This window comes from Euprymna scolopes, chromosome 7, assembly GCF_053919585.1.
Source record: "Euprymna scolopes isolate OS-2025 chromosome 7, ASM5391958v1, whole genome shotgun sequence".
In the NCBI taxonomy this organism is placed as follows: domain Eukaryota; kingdom Metazoa; phylum Mollusca; class Cephalopoda; order Sepiida; family Sepiolidae; genus Euprymna; species Euprymna scolopes.
This window is the reverse complement of record NC_136488.1, coordinates 88,366,374-88,386,555: the sequence shown is the minus strand read 5'-3', so window position 1 is coordinate 88,386,555 and position 20,182 is coordinate 88,366,374. Positions and strand designations below refer to the sequence as shown.

At 31.4% G+C, this 20,182-nt stretch overlaps 1 protein-coding gene across 12 annotated transcripts in view; it reads left to right on the top strand.

Annotated features, from left to right (window-relative positions):
- Positions 1-20,182, top strand: part of LOC145279823 (protein phosphatase EYA1-like) — a 1,162,399-nt gene that overhangs the window by 789,789 nt on the left and 352,428 nt on the right. Inside the window, exon 1 of one of the 12 annotated variants that reach the window (XM_080131222.1) lies at positions 4,996-5,549. The exons of 8 other annotated variants lie outside the window; for them this stretch is intronic. The gene's annotated coding sequence lies outside the window, so the exon portion shown is untranslated. Of the gene's footprint in view, positions 1-4,995; positions 5,550-20,182 lie in introns of those variants that run through there. 3 more of the 12 variants (XM_080131226.1, XM_080131220.1, XM_080131224.1) reach the window with 3 other exon arrangements.

The following is a 20,182-nucleotide window of genomic DNA, read 5'->3' as shown; positions in this document are numbered from 1 at the left end:
TCGAAAAGAGGGGATGACTTTCGAAAATATCGGCGAAAAAAAGCAATCCCTCCCTGTAGAAAAGTGCCCAGTTGAGAGTGAAGGAATTAATGTTTTGGGACAATTTTTCGATATTTGGCGTCCGGGGGGTCGACCTTCAAAATGATATCGATATCGTTAAAATCCGTTGCATCTGTCGAAAGTTTTATACATACATACATACATACAGGTGATATTTATATGATAGAAGAAGATTCACCCACTTGTGTTATTTTTTTTTAAGTTCAACTCTATTCATTCATAGAAATGGTTTCATTTGTGTGAAGTGAAAAAAAAAAGACAAAAAAAAGCAACAAATAAACAAATATATGCTACAAATAGTTTTCACTAAAAACACTAAAATTTTATTTTCTACCGACCTTTGTAATTTAAGTAGTCTGGAACCTTTTTAATTTTAATATTATTGTTATTTCTGAATTAGATTTCGTTAAAGTCTATCTCTGCCGTCACACGAAAATTAAAATGTCTGCTTCGGCTCAGTGTTAGTGTTGTGATGGTTCATTACTTAAAGGAATGGTTAAAGTAAAAAAAAAAAAAAAAAAAAAAAAAAAAAAAGTTACTTATATTCCCACTAAGCTTAATTTTAGTGGTTAAACTTAACACGTTTTTATTTTTATTATATTTTAAGCTTGAAATTATTCAAAATGAAGTGACCGCATCCAAAATTCAACGTCATCTTTGATCATTTTTTATTCGTGTTCGGATAAGTCAAATTAACGATAACAAATTCAAAGATTAATAAATCAGTTTCCTCACTTCAAAATTATATAGGTCGGTAGAAAATTACATTTCCATGCGTTTGGTGAAACTTTGGTAACGTATAAAAGTTGCGGCTCTAGAAGAACGGGGAACAATCTGTTTACGTATTAAAATTTTTTTCATGTAATGATTTTGTTAAACATTAATTTCTATTATTAATTAATATTAATTATATTAGAAATTCTTTCGATTTATAATTTTAGTTTCGATTTTAGATAAGCATGAAATCAGGTCAAATTCGATGGCCATGTTTTGATTTAGCTTATTCACATAATCCTGGCATTTTTCAATTTTCTCAATTTTAGATGCGTACTACCAAGTAGATTTTAATGGCAAATATTCCTCATTTAGTAATATTTAACAAAAAAGCAACATAAAACTATTTTTTTAATAACTATAACGAATTTTTTATCGCGTTCTTCCAGAGCCTCGATATTTATAAACTGGAAACTGCAATATATTTTTATTTTTCGATTTTTCGCCTGTCAACTCTACTGCAATATTACCAGGTGTTTTTTTTTTATGGATTTCAAATTGATAAACATTAAATAAAAATTAAAAAAAAAAATACATTCGTGAAACTAAAGCAGTGTTGAGGAATTCAAATTTGGTTTTTACAATATTAGTCGTGATTAATTAATGTTAGAACTCCATCTTCTCTCTCTCTCTCTCTCTCTCTCTCTCTCTCTCTCTCTCTCTCTCTCTCTCTCACACACACACACACACACAAAACTAACAATGAAATTGTATATTCTATCATAATAAATAGAATTGGTGCTTCTATATAATAATAACGAAAAAATATTGAATTTCAAGTAAAACAAATGGTACCTATGTAATCGTGATGTCGTAAATAGTAACATATCCAAAAATTACGGAAAACGATAGGTAAAAAAAAATAATTAGTAATGAAACCAGTTTTCGATAGAGGTTTATAAATAACATTTATTCAACATTTTGAATTACGTTCATCACGTGACGTAAGCCACATAACTTAATTATCTCCCCTGTTAACCTATCTCTTTTCTAGTAAACATAATACAATGATTTCACACATTTCTTTTTTCATTAATTTCTACCTTTTTGTTTTGTTTGTTTGTTTTTGTTTTTTGTTTTTTTAATTTTGGAAATGTTACTGTTTGTAAGTACGATTTGTTTAACTTGAAATTCAATTTTTTTTTTTCATTATTATAATATAGAAGCACCACAGAATTAATTTAAAACGATTGCGAATATTTTTAATGTGCCAGTTCATAGAGTAAATGTGGTTTTGTGGCACTTGCTGAAGTGAAAGTGCAGGGGTAAACGGTGGAAGAATGAAAGAAACAGTACTTGAAAAGAATGGTTTAAAAAAATGCATCTATTTAAGACCAGAATAAATAGAGGATGACCACCTGTCCATATCACTCCTCACACTTTTGAGGGCCTTGTGTCTAACATAAAATTTGTTTCACTTTTTTTTTCTTTTTATTGCAAATAAATAATTAAAAGTGTAGTATTTGTTTTCGTCGTCGGTCAGGCGGGAGAAATCCTTCTAGACAAAGGCAATTTAACTTTTTTGTTCCAATCCAGAGTACTTTTTCGGGATAAGCTGGATTACCTCCACGCTCGAAAAATAATCTTATGCCTAACTTTTACTGCTAGTGCTGCTATTATTATTATTATTATTATTATTATTATTATTATTACTACCACCACCACCACCAACAACAACAATAACAACGGTTAGCTGCCAAAAGGCTTCCTATTTACTTGCCTCACCACGAGGGCAGAGTTAGACACAAAGTCGATTTTTAATGTGAGGAAAATCCAGCTCCCTCAAAGGGGTTCTCATGATAGGAACAAAAATAAAAATGGTCTCAGTCAGGAAGGATTTCTCCTCCACTGACCAAGAACGGGAAAGGTGAAGTGTAGTATTAGAACAGATACTACACTTTGTTCCTAGCCAAAAAAGTTGCCAAATGTTATCGACTAGTTATATCTGATTTCTCAAGCGGTGACAGGGCAAATGAAACCGCCGTGTATCCATTTGTTTTTAGATTGTTTTTATTTATTTTTGTTTGTTTTATTTAATTTTCTTGCGGATTATTTTGCGAGTAATAATTTGTTTTTGATTTTTTGCGGATTGCAAACATGAATGTAAAAAAAAAAAAATTTAAATCAAACAGTGTTTATAAATTAAAAAAAAATATTATTCCCTATTTCCACTTTAGTGATAAGATTTCAAGTAGTGTTTTGTTTTGTAAGAAAACAACGTTACAATAAAACGAAATCCACATAAATAGAAACCGACGATAGATTAATACGCCCTGTCATCGCTTCTTGGCAAATCAAGTATAACTAATCAATACAATTTGGGAGCTAACGGCTTCAATAGACCATCATTATTATTGTTGTTGTTGTTGTTGTTGTTAACAATACCACAACAACCTGCTGATGTTAACTGCAATGGGACTTGTTTCTGTGCTTGTAGTAGTCAATGTAAAATGATAACGGATCAATTATGGGGCTTTTGTTGCGTGTGATAACAAGAAAAGATGGTTGACGACTGGCGTTATTGACACTGAAAGACAAAATAATATTCATAAATAAAACTCCTTTTTTTTTATCTAATTTTATGACATTATTTACCCCTTTCCCTCTTCTCTTTCACTCGCCTGAACACAAAGAGCACTTCACAATCAAATATATCGTTTCGACCTAAGTGTTGTCGATGATGATGATGATGATGATGTCGTGTCCTGCCTCATTTGTGTTTTAAAACAGGGGCGAAGGCATTATTTAGTAGAGTTCTAATATGTCAAGAAATGAAGTGAACTACCAATTCCCCCCCCCCACTCTCTCAACATGTTTTGGTCAGCCCCCCCCCCATCCCCTATCAGCGCTAACCGAACCGTTTCTCCATCCTTATAGCATCTCCGTTTGTATTATTCAAACTATTTGAATCTTTATTGCTCGTTGTGTATTACTCTTTTTTTCTCTCTCGCCCACTCTTTCTTTTCTCACATTTTTATTTTCACGCATTTTCTTCTTTCCTTTCGTTTTTTTTTTTCACTTTCTTTTCTTTTTCTTTTCTTTTTCTTCCATTTCATTTCTTTTTCTTTCTTTTACTTTTCTTTTTCTTTAAGTTTTTACCTTTAGGCAGTTTCTTTGTTCCTTTCTTTTTTCTCATTCTTTTATTTCTGTCTTTTTCTTTTCTTTTTTTTATCTTACATTTTTTACGTTCACGCATTTTTTTCCATTTTTTTTTATTTCTTCTTTATTTCTTTTTCTTTTTGCTTTCGTGCATTTTTTTCATTTTCTTTTTTCTATCTTTTTTCTTTCTTGCATTTTTTCATTTTCGTTTTTTTTTAATTCTTTTTCCTTTTTTTCTTTTTTCATTTTCAATTTTTCTTTTTCTATCTTTTTTCTTTTTCATTTCTTTCTTTTTCTATCTTTTCTTTTTCATTTCTTTTTTCTATCCTCTTTTTTTCCTCTTTCTTTTTTCTATATTTATTTTTGTTCATCGTCTGTATTTCTTTTTCCTTTCTTTTTTCACCCTCTTTTCCTCCTACTCTCCTTTTTCTCCCTTTCATTATTTCATTCTTTTCCAATTTTTTCCTTCTTTCATTCGCCCTTTTTCCCCTTACTCTCTTTTTCCCTATTCTCTATTTCTTTTTTTATTATTCTCTCCAGCTTTCTTATTCACACATTTTCTTTCTTTTACGCTTTCTTTCTCTCATTATTACTCTTGCCTCATTTTCTTTTCTCTTTGCTTTGTTTCGCTTTTTTCTCTCACCCCCCTTCTTTCTTTTATATTCTCTCTCTATCATTTTTTCTCCGCCTACATTTTTCATGTTTATTTTTTTTAATTCTAATCTCATTTTTCCTTTTTCTTTCTTTAAAACACAGACACACACACACACACACACACACACACACACACACACTCCCTATTATACACTCTTTTTCCTTTTCCATATCGATCTTTCACTTCGTTTTTATATTCGATTGCTTGTCTTTGACAAAAATTATATCTAACCCTCCCCCCTCCCCTCAGCATTAAGCCCTTTCTTTCTTCCTCATCTTTTCGAGCATCATCAAACCTTTCTCTTTAAAAACTCTTTTTTTTCTCCCCATGCAATAATAACGGTCTCTACCTCGCACTTTTTAATGCCTTGACTCCGCCCATATATTTGACTGACATCTTCGCCAGCCAATCAGCGACGTTGCCACTAGGCAACAAGATGTGAGGGCACTTGCCGATTGTTAAAACTTTAGCTTGCTCCAATCACCTCGGGAGGTCAATTAAACGAGAGGTTTAAGCAAGTGACCACTCTACCACCACGACCAATATCTCTATCTTAGTCACCGCGCTGCTGCTACTACTAACACCAACACCACTTCCGACCTGTTTACTATAACTACTACTACTACTGTTATTATTTCTAAAATACTATGCGAGAATATAACCATGGTTTAGTCAGAAGGTCTGCTTGTTGGTGTGTTGGATTTTTTTTACGTCCGGGAGGAATCGACACTTAAGAAATACACACACACATATAAATATACATAAAAAGAATTTTTTTAAAAAAGTAAAAAAAAAAAAAAAAAGAACCCCGTAAACATACGGAAGCCCGATCTGTGTTCCTTCCTCATTCTTCTTGCCAGGGATATTTTTCATGGATTTTTAATTATTACCGCTTTGTCGAACCAAACATGATGGCCGAATGGAACCGTAGTAATTATTCCGATACAATTATAATTCGGAGGTAAGTTTTGTCATCAAGCGAACCCCGTGTTCCGTTTTTGTGTTTTTTAAAATCAAGCATCGTTTATCGTTCGTTTAATGCGTGTGTGCGCGTTACTCGTATCATTCGAATATTTTGCCTCTATTTATATTAAAGCTGAGGATTGCTAGCGCGATTTTAGCGGGTCAATATCGTCTGGTTTTGTTTGGTTACTACTGTTTTTAGAAGCGCGTGTGCGTCTATAATCGGGCACTTGCCCCGGATTAAACATATTTATTCGAGAACACATCGTTCCTAATCTATTCAATGTGTTGCTTTAACAAACAAACATATATAATGTCGGAACGATATAAACATACGGTGCTTATGCACTTATGTTACCCTGTTATTTTTTGTTTATTTTTTATTTAAATAGTATTTTAAAGCTAAATTGAAGTTTTACAACATTTTATTTTTAATTGTTAGGCGGACCTGTACGAGAGTGCCTACTCCCTAAAAATGCGTGTTTAAAAATTTTTTAAACTTTTTTCGATGTAAATCATAGATTTACAGATTTAATTATACTATTAGAAAAAAAAAGGCGGACCTGTACGAAAGTACCCATCCCCTAAAATGCGTGTTTTTTTGTTTTTGTTTTTTAAATTTTCCGACGATTTTCATAGATTACAGCCTTGATTATCAGAAAAGTTTTTGGAAAAAAATTAATGACTTCAATAAGTGGTTCTAATCACATGACACATCGGTAAAGAAATGGACAGTAAGTCAGGGAGCAATGAAGTTGAAGGTTATATAATGAGAAAGCGAACCCCCCCTTTAAGTCATTAAATTTCTTTTCAAATTTTTTTTGGTGAAAGTATAGAGAATAGTTACAAAACACCCTTCCTTCTCCACGTTAAGAACGGCTTTCTAAATGTTAATTCAGCACGGTAACATAAGTGTATAAGTACCATATACACTCCTTTATTTACCCAGTTATGTTTAAAAGGCTTTATTTAATCAAATAAAAGCCTTTATTATATAAGAATGGTTAGTCCCATTCTTATATTTTCCTTATCTTCTACCATTGCAAAAAGTAGCACAAAAGCTTTAATGTTAATATATAGACCTATTGTTAAAAAAACACTTGGTAATTCTTTTAAATTCGTTTTATTCTTTATTCTTTAATGCGACTTGTTCGTATCATTTGTAAAATACATAGTTTATACGCATACGTCAATAGCCTGGCGCGGAGAATTGTGTAGCTTAATTGCCATATATCATAACTTAGCTCTATTCGTTTATTGAGCACTTAAAATAAATTATGTATCGATTTTCAGAATTTATCATAAAATTAATACAGATACACGAAATATCTATGCGCATTCATGCATTTCCTTGTTTACATAGATTTATATCGTTACTATCTCGCTAAATATATACTCCTAAAAATAACTGATCCTTTCGTTATGTGTACCATTTAGTTATTTTCTTCACCCTTAAGAAGGCCGATGAAACGATTGGCGAAACGTTGAGTTATGAGGTTTTCTTTGTTTTTTTTTATTCATACCGTCGATGTAATTTTCACGTATATGCGTTTCGGTTTGTGTGGTCTCGCATCCTCACCGTATTTATTTATTTGATTTATTTATTTTTTAATTTTATTTATTTTACTTTATTTATTTATTTATTTTTCGGGGTTATTTTCTCTTCCTTTCTTCGCGTTTTATTTTAACATTTCAAACAAATAGCTTAAATATACGGGTACTTCCCGGACAACGTGGACCCTACGTAAACGGTGTTTTTATCTAATGATTGCTCCCTGAAAGCGTATGCGCAAAGGGGTTTCTTTGGTTTATTTAATCACAAAAATGAGGGGGGGGCAAAAGCATTATTTGATTATGAAAAGATAATTTAACAACAACAAAAAATGGAGAAAAAAAAATTAAAAGTAAATTAAACACAAGCACGAAATAAAATTATGAATCAAATTTACTCAGAAAAATTTTAAAATTAAAAAAAAAATACATGTGGTGCGATTGAAACAAATCTGAGATATATTATGAAGGAAGTGAAAGAAAACACTTTAAGGGATCACTCATTCCTTAAATAAAAACACCGTTTACGCAAGGCCCACGTTCCCTGTGAAGTAGCAATATACATCTTTAATATGTTGATTTTTAAATGTAGTAATTCATTATGCAAGTTTTCGGATTACTGGCAAATGTGATAATAGTTGAGATTTGACAATCGTGGTTGTTGCGGAAACAAATTAAATTCGCCATTCGTATTTCTAACTTTTCCTCCGCTTTAGTTTTCCAAAATTTACTGCCTTCCGTTATATTTAATGATTTATACAACCTTTTTTTTCTGGCCAAGATCATAGTGTAGTAACTGTTCTGATGCTACACTTTACCTTTTCTGTCCTCTGTCAGTGGAGGAGAAATCCTTCATGACTGACGATTTTTGTTCCTATCCAGCGACAGCGTGCCCTTTTTGGGGCTGGGGGGGGGGGGCTGGATTTTCCCCACACTAAAAACCGTCCTTCCTTGTCTAACTCTGCCCTCGTGGGGAGGCAAGGAAATAGGAACAATCACAGTTTTCGTAGAACTACCCATCAAAAAAAAAGTTTATAATTCAGTAATTGATTCACTCTTTAAGAAAATATCTTGGTTGCGTTTTATTTTAATTTTTTATAAGAACTTTTACTTAGCAAGCGCCCCCCCCCCATTCCTTACTAAAATTGCATTGTGGTCTTAAGTTATTCCATCGATTATATATATATATATATATATATATATATATATATATATATTACAAACTGAGCATTTATTTACATATTTTTTTAATATTCGGCATCTGTTATCGTATTAGTGATTTTCAAGATATCCTTTGATATGATCCTGATATCTTTAAGAATGATTTAAAAAAAAAAAAAGTACTTCTGCAGTTTACGAGCCGTGACCTTTTTTAGATATGAGGTGCTAGTGCAGAGAGTGATCCGCGCTATTTTTTTTTTTAAATCGTATTTCTAAGTTTAATTAAAGTTTGATTTTTTTATTTTATTATTCAATTGTAAGGTTGAAGTATAGAATAGGTACAAAACACCCTCTCCTCCCCATGTTAAAAATGGCTTTTAAATAACGTTATTTACGCCCGGATCACTCTCTGCACTAGAACCAGATATGATTTTTAAGGTGATCAGAGTAATAGGCGACTCGAAGTAGGCAGCTAAGTGTCATGTAAAAATTTATATTATACTTTACCTTTTATTTTTGCGTAAAAGCATGGTTATCGATTCATTGTTTTGAATTTATTTTTAATATAAAAATACTTCATGAAATATTTATTGATTCATATTTTTACAAAAAAAAATTTCATCTGACACCTTTGCCAGCGGACGTTGTGTGCCTATTCTTGTATCCCCACTTTTAAAATATCTTAATTTGTTAGGTGAAAATACAGAATAATTAACAAAGCCCCTCTGTTAAGAATCGTTAGCGGACATTTAGGAAATTGAGCCCCACCTAAATTCCACAATTTAAACGTTTCACGTCGATTACAAACTTCATAATGAAAAAAAAAAAATTGAAAAAATATTTTGACTAGTATCATCGGGGATCAGTTTTCAATTATAACGTTCTACTAAATTGAACATTTACTTTGTGACCATCACCGGGAAAAATATTGCAACTCTCACGTGACCGGTGATTATTCCCGACTTAAAAAAAGGGGTTAGGATGGGAACTTTCTGACTCTCCGCCCCGCCCATCAACTTCATCTGCGTCGTCTCGCTTGAAAGAATACCGGCTATAAGAAAATGGCCACTCCAAGAATGGACCTTTTGCAAAATTTTATGGAAAATGTGTTGCAGTATGCGCAAGCAAAACATTTTGTTGCAAGCAAGTTGTTCTTGTGGACATGCCAGGTCTCTTTCAAAAATGACATCCGTTGGGGATGCTGTTTTTAGTCATAACCCCCAAAAACGTTTTGGTTTGTTTGTTTGTTTTTTAATTGAATAATTTTGGAATTTTTTCAGGCGCTAAAATAGGACATTACTGCGATATTCATTTACAGCATACTCGAAAACCTATAAAAGTCGTCATCGAGTTGGAAAGAAAGTAAAAATTTATCCTACCCCCCCCCCTTTTTTTTTTTTTTTTTTTACCGGGAATAATCACCGGTCACATGAGAGGTGATATTTTTCTCGGTCACAAAGTACGCGTTCAATTTAGTAGAACTTTATAATTGAAAACTGACCCCCCCCCCCCCCGACGATAAGGCATAAAAATATATTTTTCATTTTTTTTCTTAAATCTGAAAGTTTGTAATCGATATCATCATTGTTAAGAACAGTTTTCGGAATAAACACCCTCAACCTCGAAAGCCATTACCATGGGGAGGTTTGTGAGTGTTTATAGTCCGCTGGGGGATGGGGGGGTCATAAAAAATACCCCGAAATATTTTATTTCTGAACGTTAGAAAAAGTCAAATTGGATGAGTTGCGATTTATAAGTTTAACACAAAAATGGAATCTATGAATTATAGGTAAACGTTGATATCACCTTCAATAAATTTTGTGCTTCTACGGAATTTGAAATTTGGTTAACTTAACTTGGGATTAGGTTAAAAAAAAATTTTTTTAATCTTTTAAATGCGGTTGGAATTGGTCAAAAACACTTATCTATGCATGTGTGATCTATTTGCGTTAAAACGATCCATATTATTAGAAATTATAAACATTTAAGTTTCGTAATTATTGAATGTGAATAAAGTAATAAGGGGTCGAATGTCGATAAATAAATTACATTATTCACAGCCAATACTTAAAGAACTTGTATTACGCTACGTGAGCACAAATAGGTCACAAATTAACAGGGGAAACCGTAGTTTTTAACTAATTTCTCAATTTTTATTTGTTAAAATAATACCCAAGGTTAGGTTGTTAGTTTGTTTTTTTTTTCATTGCAATAATTTATTTTTATTTTTATTTTTTTACATTGTTTAAATAAACTAACATATGTTCATATCGTCTGTTTATATTTTTAAAGGGGTCACCGTTTATGAAACTACAACAAATGGTTTTCTTGGTTATTAGTATTGCTTTTTGCTGCCAAGTTCAGTTTTAAGGTTTGTGTGGAGGGGAGGGTCTACAGAATTTGAACCGAACTAAACTTAGAACTTTACAAGGTAAAAAAAAAAAAAAAAAAAAAATCATACGCACAAAAATGCAGTTAAACAGAAGACGGACCGTGCTATTATTAAAAATAGAATTTTCAAATTAAATTTTTACTGTATCTTAATTAAATGAAAGTAAAGTGCAGGCTGGTTGCAAAAAGCCCTTCCCTTCGCATATTAAGAATGGCTTCCTGAATAATTCTCGTAGTCTACATAAGTACCAAAAACATACCATTTTCTTACTATAAAAACTAGGGTATTTTTACGACCTGACTCAGCGTAGTATAAACACCTCCAACCACCCCATGTTAAAAACGGCTTTCACGGTTTGGGGGGGGGTTATTCCGAAAGTCATTCTTAACATGGGGAGGTTAGGGTGTTTATAATACGCTGGGGTACGTCGTAAAATTTACCAAAACTAGATTAGAAAGATGAAAATAAATATCCGATTTTATTTTTCGATTTTATTTATTTTTTTTTTTTTTGTATTATTATACAAACACCGTGACAGCGTTAGGGTTAGGGTTAATTCGCTGTCACGGTGTTTGTATAGTTTTACCTTTTTTTTTTTTTTTTTCATATTTTATGAATATCCAAATCCATCACTTTGTACTTACGGTTAGTGTTGATTAATGACGGCCATGTGCTCCCTGATGCCTAAATTGTTCTTGGGACACTCGGAAGGAGTGAAACTGTAAAATTACTATTATGCGTCCAAAATTAAGTTGGGGTGAAAAGACTGGAGCGTAGACCCCCCCCCCCCCCTTTTTTGTATTAAAACCTTTAAGAAAAATGTAGATGTCTCCCGCTTCTTGTCGACATATATATATATATATATATATATTAGATATTACAACATATTTTTCTAAAAAGGAAAAATACTATAAAACAGTTCCCCGACCGACTGTTAAAAAAAAGACAAATGCATCGAGAGAAAAATAAAATCAACCATGTTGAACTTGTGAGCTTTAAGATATTAAAACCATACAATCTATAGATTTATCATTTAACAAAACTCAGTAATCGTTAGGCTATATTACTCTATTGTCGTTTATTGGCATTCTGTCTAGGACGAATTCGTTCTAGATAAAATAAAAAATTAAAAATTGCACCGGTGACAAATAGCAAGGTGAATAAACAGGTAGAAATGGCTCTTTAACAAAGGAAAATTAGGACCGTTCGATAAGTGCAGGTTAAGCTCCCCTTTCCTCTAATTTAAAATAGGACCATACCCCCCCCTCCCTCCAATATTTTTAATATGCATGTACATTGGTAGGAGACTAAGCTTTTTAACATGAAAATGCTATCTACTAATTTGAACGATTCTTTTAGCGAGCCACTAGCCAGTGTGTTGTGGGGAATAGATAAAGAATATACAATTTTACTGCTAGTATGTCCACTCTTTTATAATTTATAACCCTAGCCAAGGCTGGAGTCACCACCAACCAGGACCGATATTTATTATGCTTGCCCCTTTTTGTTCTAAACTTAATTTTTACCCGCTGCTAAGACGCCCCTCATCAATATTGAACCCGAACCCATGTAGTTCAATTTTTAAAACGATAACGTCATTATTTAAGCACGGTCCGTATTGTTTTGCATACGTACAGAGCTTTAATAAGTAATTTTCTTCCACAAGTTATAATTGCGAATTGGAGCAAAACAAACAGAAGCACCGATATTTTCATAAATATTGGTAAACCAGACGGGTACTCGATTCAAAGTTATCAGCAAACTGTTTGATCAGATTCTCTCCTAGTATTATTAATCAGTAATATAACTTCCAGTGAGTTTCAATTTCTTAAGTTTATTTAGGTGAAAGTACAGAAAATTGCAAATTTAGAAAGCCATCCTTAACATAGTCTCGATAATAGCTTAAAAATAAAATACTTGTAAAAATCCGCCTAATAAATGTTACCATAACATTTACCGGGTGAATTTCTATCAGTAATTTTATTTTCAAGTCATTATCGTGACTCTAAAGATATCGGTCATTTTTTTTTTCTCACATAGCGTTCGACACTCGTAATCTGTAAATCGATTTTGCCAATTTTCTATATAACATTTTAACTTTCTTTTTTTTAAGTAAACATCTTTTTGGCGCAAGAAAATTAAAAAGCAGTGGCCGCTAGCGATTAAACAATTGAATTAAGTTTCCATTTTCTAGACTAAATAAAATAAATTGAATTTAGATAAATGTGGCAGTGGTAAAATTTTAGACTTTTTTTCAGATTATTATATTATACAATATTAAATAAAATATAAAATAAAACGTTATTTCTTTTCGGTGCTTCTACAGAAGTTGAACCTAACGAAACCGTTTTTTTTTATCCAAATTAAAGCTAAACTATTGTAAACTAGGCGAATGGGAGTTTAGCTCGCATTTCTCGAACGATCATTTTTTGTTGTCAAAGTTACCGAGCACTGTCTAGGACAGATACTACACTTTGCTTATTTTAATCTGTGCATACGTTGTGAATAATTCATATTCGCCAAACATTAAATGAAGTTAATTTTTTTTTCTATAAATTTCACCCTAGGGGTACCCCACCCTAGTAAATTTAAATTCCTAAATAATTGCATTTTATTTTTATCGAAGCGCGAAAAATCTAACTCTTGCCTTTTTTAAAAGAAAAACTACTTGTCTGCAAAATACTTCAATTGGAATAAAATAATTTATGAATTAACTGTACGAGAGAAAAAAAAATGTGAGAATAAATATAGCGTTTTACAACATTTATTTATTCTTGAAACTATGGAAAATCTTTAAGCCTTCGTATTTTTCGAATAATAAATTTATAGTAAATTTCTAATTTATAGAATTTAATGACAAATTTATACTTATATATTGAGAATTAAAATAAATATTGATATTTCGGTATTTTTATATAATTATTCCGGTCTACAAACTTAAGGTTAGGTTAAAGTGTATTAGTTTCTTATTGGGGGAAGTATACAAAATCTCGACTGGAGACTTGATTCTTTTTAAAATGGTACTCCTACAGAATTTGAGCTGAATTGTTGTTTTTAATCAGTTTTAGGTTTAATTCGACAAAATTGATTTGGTGGTTTCGTTTATTTTATGTAGAAGCACAAAAATACCTAAATTTTATACTTTTCAGCTAAACTAACGAAGACATTTTGTCTTTTTTTTTTTTTTTTTTTCGTGTATAAACACAAAAGGTCTAAAAAATACCTCTTCAAAAGAAAAAGTAATATCTGAAATAAATTTTTAAAAATTCAAATATTACTGCTTAATTTCAATTTAAAAAAATGTATTTAATCTTAACATGACCCTATACTCATTTGCTTCTCAATTTACTAAACACTGGGTGAAGACAAATTCAAATTCTTCAGTCTAGAAGGATTTCTTTCACTGACCGAGTGCATGACAGATTAACTGTGTATAAACACTACCAGATATTACAATTTGCTCCTTGTCAAAATGTAAAGAAAACTGGATTCGAAAAGAATTTTTCAACATCAAGTTTAAATTCTAAAGAAAATGAAAAGGTTTCATATTGAAGAATAAGGCGCTTCTACACTATCAGAATGAAATTTCGGAAATTGTAAAACTGAATTTCGCATGAAAACGATTGTATCTACATATTTCTCTTAAGATTACGAAAATCGATAAGGAAGAAAATTATTGCATCAGATTAAAAAAAAAATAGAATTTGATGAAAACGATGGTAAGACAGTTCAAAAGGGACGTAATTTTTGTTTCGATTTAAACACGATGGCAGCAAATTTATTCTGTTAACACGATTAAAGGTATATATAATAATTCAGTAATATTCTGGTAATTTCGACTGCATGATTTAGAAGCTACCATTGTAATTTATTAGCATTGTCAAAAAATCAGAAAGCATCGTTTTTCTTATTTGAAAACTATTTGACTACAAAATTTCGTTCTGATAGTGTAGAAGTGCCAAAAATTAACTTAAACGGATGAAAAAAAATGTAAGAATATTTTTTTTTAATGTATATCTTTTAATGAGGATTAAGTATTCGTATTTGAATTTTCTGTTCTCGTCTTGAGTGTTATTTTCGGGACGTTTCGGTCGATGTAACTTTGTCGAATTCGAATCTGCACGGAATTTCAAACGGGACCCTTTATTTCATCCACAAGAGTGTTATGGTCCCTTAGCGTCAGAAGTTCTAAGGAATTTACAATTTATGTATCGCTCACACTGAAGGTGGAACAACCTTTTAACTTTCAGAAGTGTAACTTTTACAATTGAATTTTACCAAGTACTTTATTCTTGCGGACATTTCTAGCATAAATTTTGGGGGCCTTACTAAAAAAAAGTGGCACTTTACATCGGTCGTAACGTGAAAATAACAATTTAAAACAGTAGGCCGAATAAACAAAATCATACGGACTTTATTTAGTTTTATGAATATTGCAAAACAAATCCGCCAATTACACGGTATTTTTTTTTTTAATCAATTCCATACACTGGTTGGTTTATTACTTACTGGTTGGTTTATTGTTTAATCTTTGATTGTTCAGTATATTGGCAAAATAGAAAGTATTTCTATAAATCTCAAACCAAACCGACTTTTGAGAGTTCCTATTTACAATGTCTCCCCACGGGACAGTTAGACACCAGGGTCGTTTTTTTAACGTGGAGAAAAGGAACAAACATAAAAAAAAATTGTCTCCGTCGTGAAGGATTTCTCCTCCACTGACAAAGAACAAGAAATTGAAGGGTAGCATCTGAAGAACAGATACTACGCTTTGATCTTGGCACGAAGGCCAAAGTTTAAAAAAAATGATGCAGTTTGGTTCGTATAGTTCAGAAGTATCGATTAACCCCTCCTCGGAATTGCACCCGGTTTGAAGGGGGTGATTCTATAAATGTACTCTCGATAAATTTTACCGTTCAAAGGCAAATTATTTCAATTTCATGTTTTGGCCATTTTTTTTTCTTCTTCATAACTGAAAAATGATCGTCCTAATACTATTCTTCAGTCTGGCCGCACCATTATTTGCACAGCAACAACAAATGGGTATTCATTTTTTTTTTTCTTAGAATCAATCCAGATTCCAAACCGTTTTTCTTTTATTTCGTGTTTTGAGGCAGTTAAAAACAAATATTCGGTATTTTTTTACGTCCTGTCCCAGCGTAGTATAAACACCTCTAACCACCTCCATGTTAAGAACGGCTTTCGAAGTTGGGGGGGGGGCGGTATTCTAAAAGCTGTTCCTAACATGGGAAGCTTGGTGTGATTATAATACGTTGGAGCACGTCGTAAAAAATTACCGTATATTCTATTGAAATTATTCATAAATGATTAAGTTAGCAAGATATTTACATTTTAAATTACGCCCCCCCCCTTTTGTTTCTGTCACTGCAATAAAAATTGAGGTGCCTTCAGATTTGTACTTGTGGCGTTCGTGCACCTATTTATCGCGGAATGAAAATTTTATATTTAAAAACAGTTACAAAAATTGAGCAAGTTATTTTTTTTCCCCGATAAGTAAAGGCCAAAGTCATACTAATATTCTTCAAATTTTGTTTTTAACTTATATAAAAATGACCCTTCTAAAATATTTTCATAATTTGAAAATTTTGTGTTCTGAAAAAATGAATTTTAAAAAATTACGTTATGTTAATAAATTTTTAAATCGTACGTTTCGGTTGTCTTTCCGACATTATTCAAAAACAATTTAAATGAAAGTTGGTTGTCTGCCCTTGATTCCTTCATGGACGCTGTTTTTTCTTCCATATTGACACCGAATAAAATGCTTTTCTTGAATAATAAAAACTATTTTCTTTACTTTTAATTACCGTTATAAGATTATCTGGATACCCCCCCCCAAAAAAAAAACACTGAAGACCAAAATACTATAAAATTACCCCTAAAATATGCGTCTTATTTACACGCATTTTTTTTTTTTTTAAAACCTATCGAACGTTTGGTAAATATTTACTGCCCAAAAAATTCCCTATGGTGATGTTAATCTCAACATGGTAAAAAGTCTATTATGCTGTCGCGAAACTGGATGTGGAGTCGGTACAATTGTTGACATCCGTTAATCTTACCCCCTAAGTCTGGGTGATAACACGCCAACTTGGACTTAGTGGTTTGGTTAATGAATTTTTGTGCGATATTGACCTTACGATGGCTAAACATTTACCGGATTTTTTTTCTTTTTTTTTAACTCTATAAAATGAAAATAATAAGGCCTCGCGATTTTTGTTATGATTCTTCACAAATTAATTTAAAATACATTTTAAAAGACGCATATTTTAAACAGTGATTGCAGTTTGGCTTTCTGACAAACTCACAAGTGTGCTTTATTTTTGTTTCGAACTCGCAAAATGGACACCTTATTCATGCGACATTATTCACAACGTAAAAAAAAAAAAAAAAAATGGGGAAAATAGAGATTACCATTAATTTATTTATTACTGGCTATTATCCGCATCTTAATTAGTTGGTTGAAACGACAACTAGAAAGATGAGAATAATAGTCCGCAATAAATAAAATTAATAAATAATACTCATAACAATAATGAATTCCAATTAAATAATAGAAATTATGCATTTCATCATAATTGCTGTATTTGAAATCAGAAATTGAGAACCTGTGAAAAATCTCCAATTATGTATTAGGGTTGGCAGCAAATGTTTGTTAAATGGATTCCAATTTATTTTTTATAACAAATGGTTGTATTTTGGGTACTTGTACACTTTATCGCCGAAACTGGAGACGCCATTTTATTTCGCGCATCTGTCGTTGAAATCCAAGGGATAAATCAGTGTTTTCGGCGAAGCATGAAATAACAAAATTAAACTAGATAATGATTTTTCGGTTTCATTTAAATTTGTTGTTAACCCTTCAAAGTTGCTTTAATTTAAATGTTTCATTAAAATTATTTTAACAAACAAACAAACAAAAAAAAATATTTTATACAAATCCAATGTTGCTTTCATTACAAAATTGTTTTATTAAAATTATATTTTCTTGTGCAAACGTTTTAATGTTTTTACAACTATATTTTGATAAAGTGTTTAAATGTTTTGATTTTTAAATGGTGCTCGTCCAGTTTAGACAATTATGAATGTCATTTTCTGTTTTTAATAAAATGTTTCATAAAAAACTACGGTTTTCATTAAATCAAAACATTTTCAATTAATTACCGATATATGTTCTCTCTCACTTTCTTTATTTACTTTTTTTTCATAGTTCTTTCCGGAAGTAATTAATATCTAGTTTAATTTTTTTGTTATTTATTTCTAACTTCGGTCATAGTTTACAATACTGATTTCTCCATTGGATTTTAACGACAGGTGCGCGAAATAAAATGGTGTCTCCAGTTTCGGCGATAAACTGTAGAAGCACCTTATTTTGAAAACCTTTTTAAATTTTATTAATCGATTATAATTATTACAAAGTAGCAAACAATAACGTAAAAATTCTGAGGTACGTGTTATTTAATTTTTTTATATGGTTTTTAAGTTATTCAATTTTTACGATATTAAATTGTTAGGTGAAAGTTTAAAAATTTTTTACCCCCACTACCTTGTTAACAATGGGTTTCTAAATGTTATTTTAACATGGTCCGTATTCTGCATAAATACGGTTTTTAATCTATTTGTTCTCTCTATATAAACAAACTTTTTTTTTTTTTTTTTTTTCAAAAGCTATGTGGCCAAAAAATGAGGTTTTTCGGTTAAAACTGGTTCGTAATTTCCGATATTAGATACGGCGGCCATAATGAAGTAGGACTTTCTATTTGACCTAAACAATGCGGTTAATTTAAAGACTGCGTTGAAAAAGAATAACGGAAAGTGTTTTTTTTTTTTTTAATTATTATTTTTATACACAATCCAAAAGTGGTAAATTTTTTTTAAAATATTATGAATATTAGCAAAGGCAAAATAAGTTAATCTTCTACCTATCTGGGGGAAAATGTTAGAAACCCACCCAATATGTTACCATGACACATTGAGTGGGGTTCTAACAGTATTTTGTATAATTTCACTGTCATTTTCCAAAATTCACATTAAGGTGCCAGTTCGCTGCCATTTTTCGTGTTCGAACTTATCGCTCGATTCTGTTTTTCGAACCGATCAAACATTTTAAAGTGAGTAAAAAAAACTAAACACTTTTCCAGATAGGTAAAAAAAAAAAAAAAAAAAAAAAGAAATTGTACCTTTGCTAACTTTTTTTTTTTTTTTTTACCACTTTTTCGTATCCCCGTGGATTGTAAAACAAACCCTATTTTTAAAATACATATATATATATATATATATATATAGATAGATAGAATCACTGTCTCAAACTGACCACCTATCGGGTGACCCGGACACCTTTAAAAATAATCGCCTTAAAAAAAAAAAAATGTCCCCCCCCCCAAAAAAAAAAAAAACTCTGCTTGAGATTGGTTCTATAAAATGACTCCAAGAAGCTACTTTTTTGTTTTTCAGACTCCTATTGCTTGAACTTTTACGGATTAACAGGCTTGTTTATCTTCTAAGAAAACGGTGAATTGGGTGGGTGGGGGCCTTAAGAAGCCCCCCCCCCCTTCCCTTATGTAACCACCACCTCACCCCGTTTTTCTTTCTATGTCGGTTGTCTTCCTTCGCTGCGGGCCTTCCCTCTGACTTTTTTTTGTTTTTTTTTTCTACTTAACCGTTGTCTCCCTGTAAGTATCCTTGTTAGTAGTGTTTTTTTTTTTGTTGTTTTGTTTTTTTTGCCACACTTCAGATTAGTTGTTCCTGGTAGTTTAACCCTGGATTTCTACATAAAAATAATCAAACTGTTTAATAACATATAGTCTAAAAGGTAGTCTTATTCTTTATACTATTTTGAATAAATGCGGATACTTGTGCGGTTTACGAGTAGCATTATTTAGAGAGCCATTCTTAACACGGGTAGTGCGTTTTGTAACTATTTTGCATTTTCACATCACAATAAAAAAGAGAAAGTAAAAAAAAAAAAAAAAAAGTTTATAAACTACACAAGCATTAAACTGTTATAAAAATCTTCGTGTAAATTGCTAGCAGCTAGAATATCCGTCCCAGTACAGATAAAATTAATTTCTCAATCAGAACGTCAAAACTTTATGTCTGGAATCCTTCGTCCAATTTTGATCAAAATCAATTACGTGATTTTAATAAAATATCTAAAATTAAATGCTTGAGCTTTAGCGAATAAGAAATTGAGTACTCGTTAAGAATACGGACCATGCTGAAATGTTATAATGTAGAAACCCATTCTTAACATGTGTGGGGGTTGTGTAACTATTCTGTACTTTCACCTACTAATTTAATATAGATACTGTAGAAATTGAACTTAATTTGAAAATCCTATCTAAAAAAAGATTAGTATACTGCATAACTGAAATTGAAAGTCAGTCTGGCTTAGAATTGAATAAATATGTATCAAATTTAATGCAAGTGAAATGTTATAAATATTTAGTTAAAATTTTTACCAAAATCGGAGGCATTTGGTTTTTGTAAAGGGCTTCCACTCATTTACA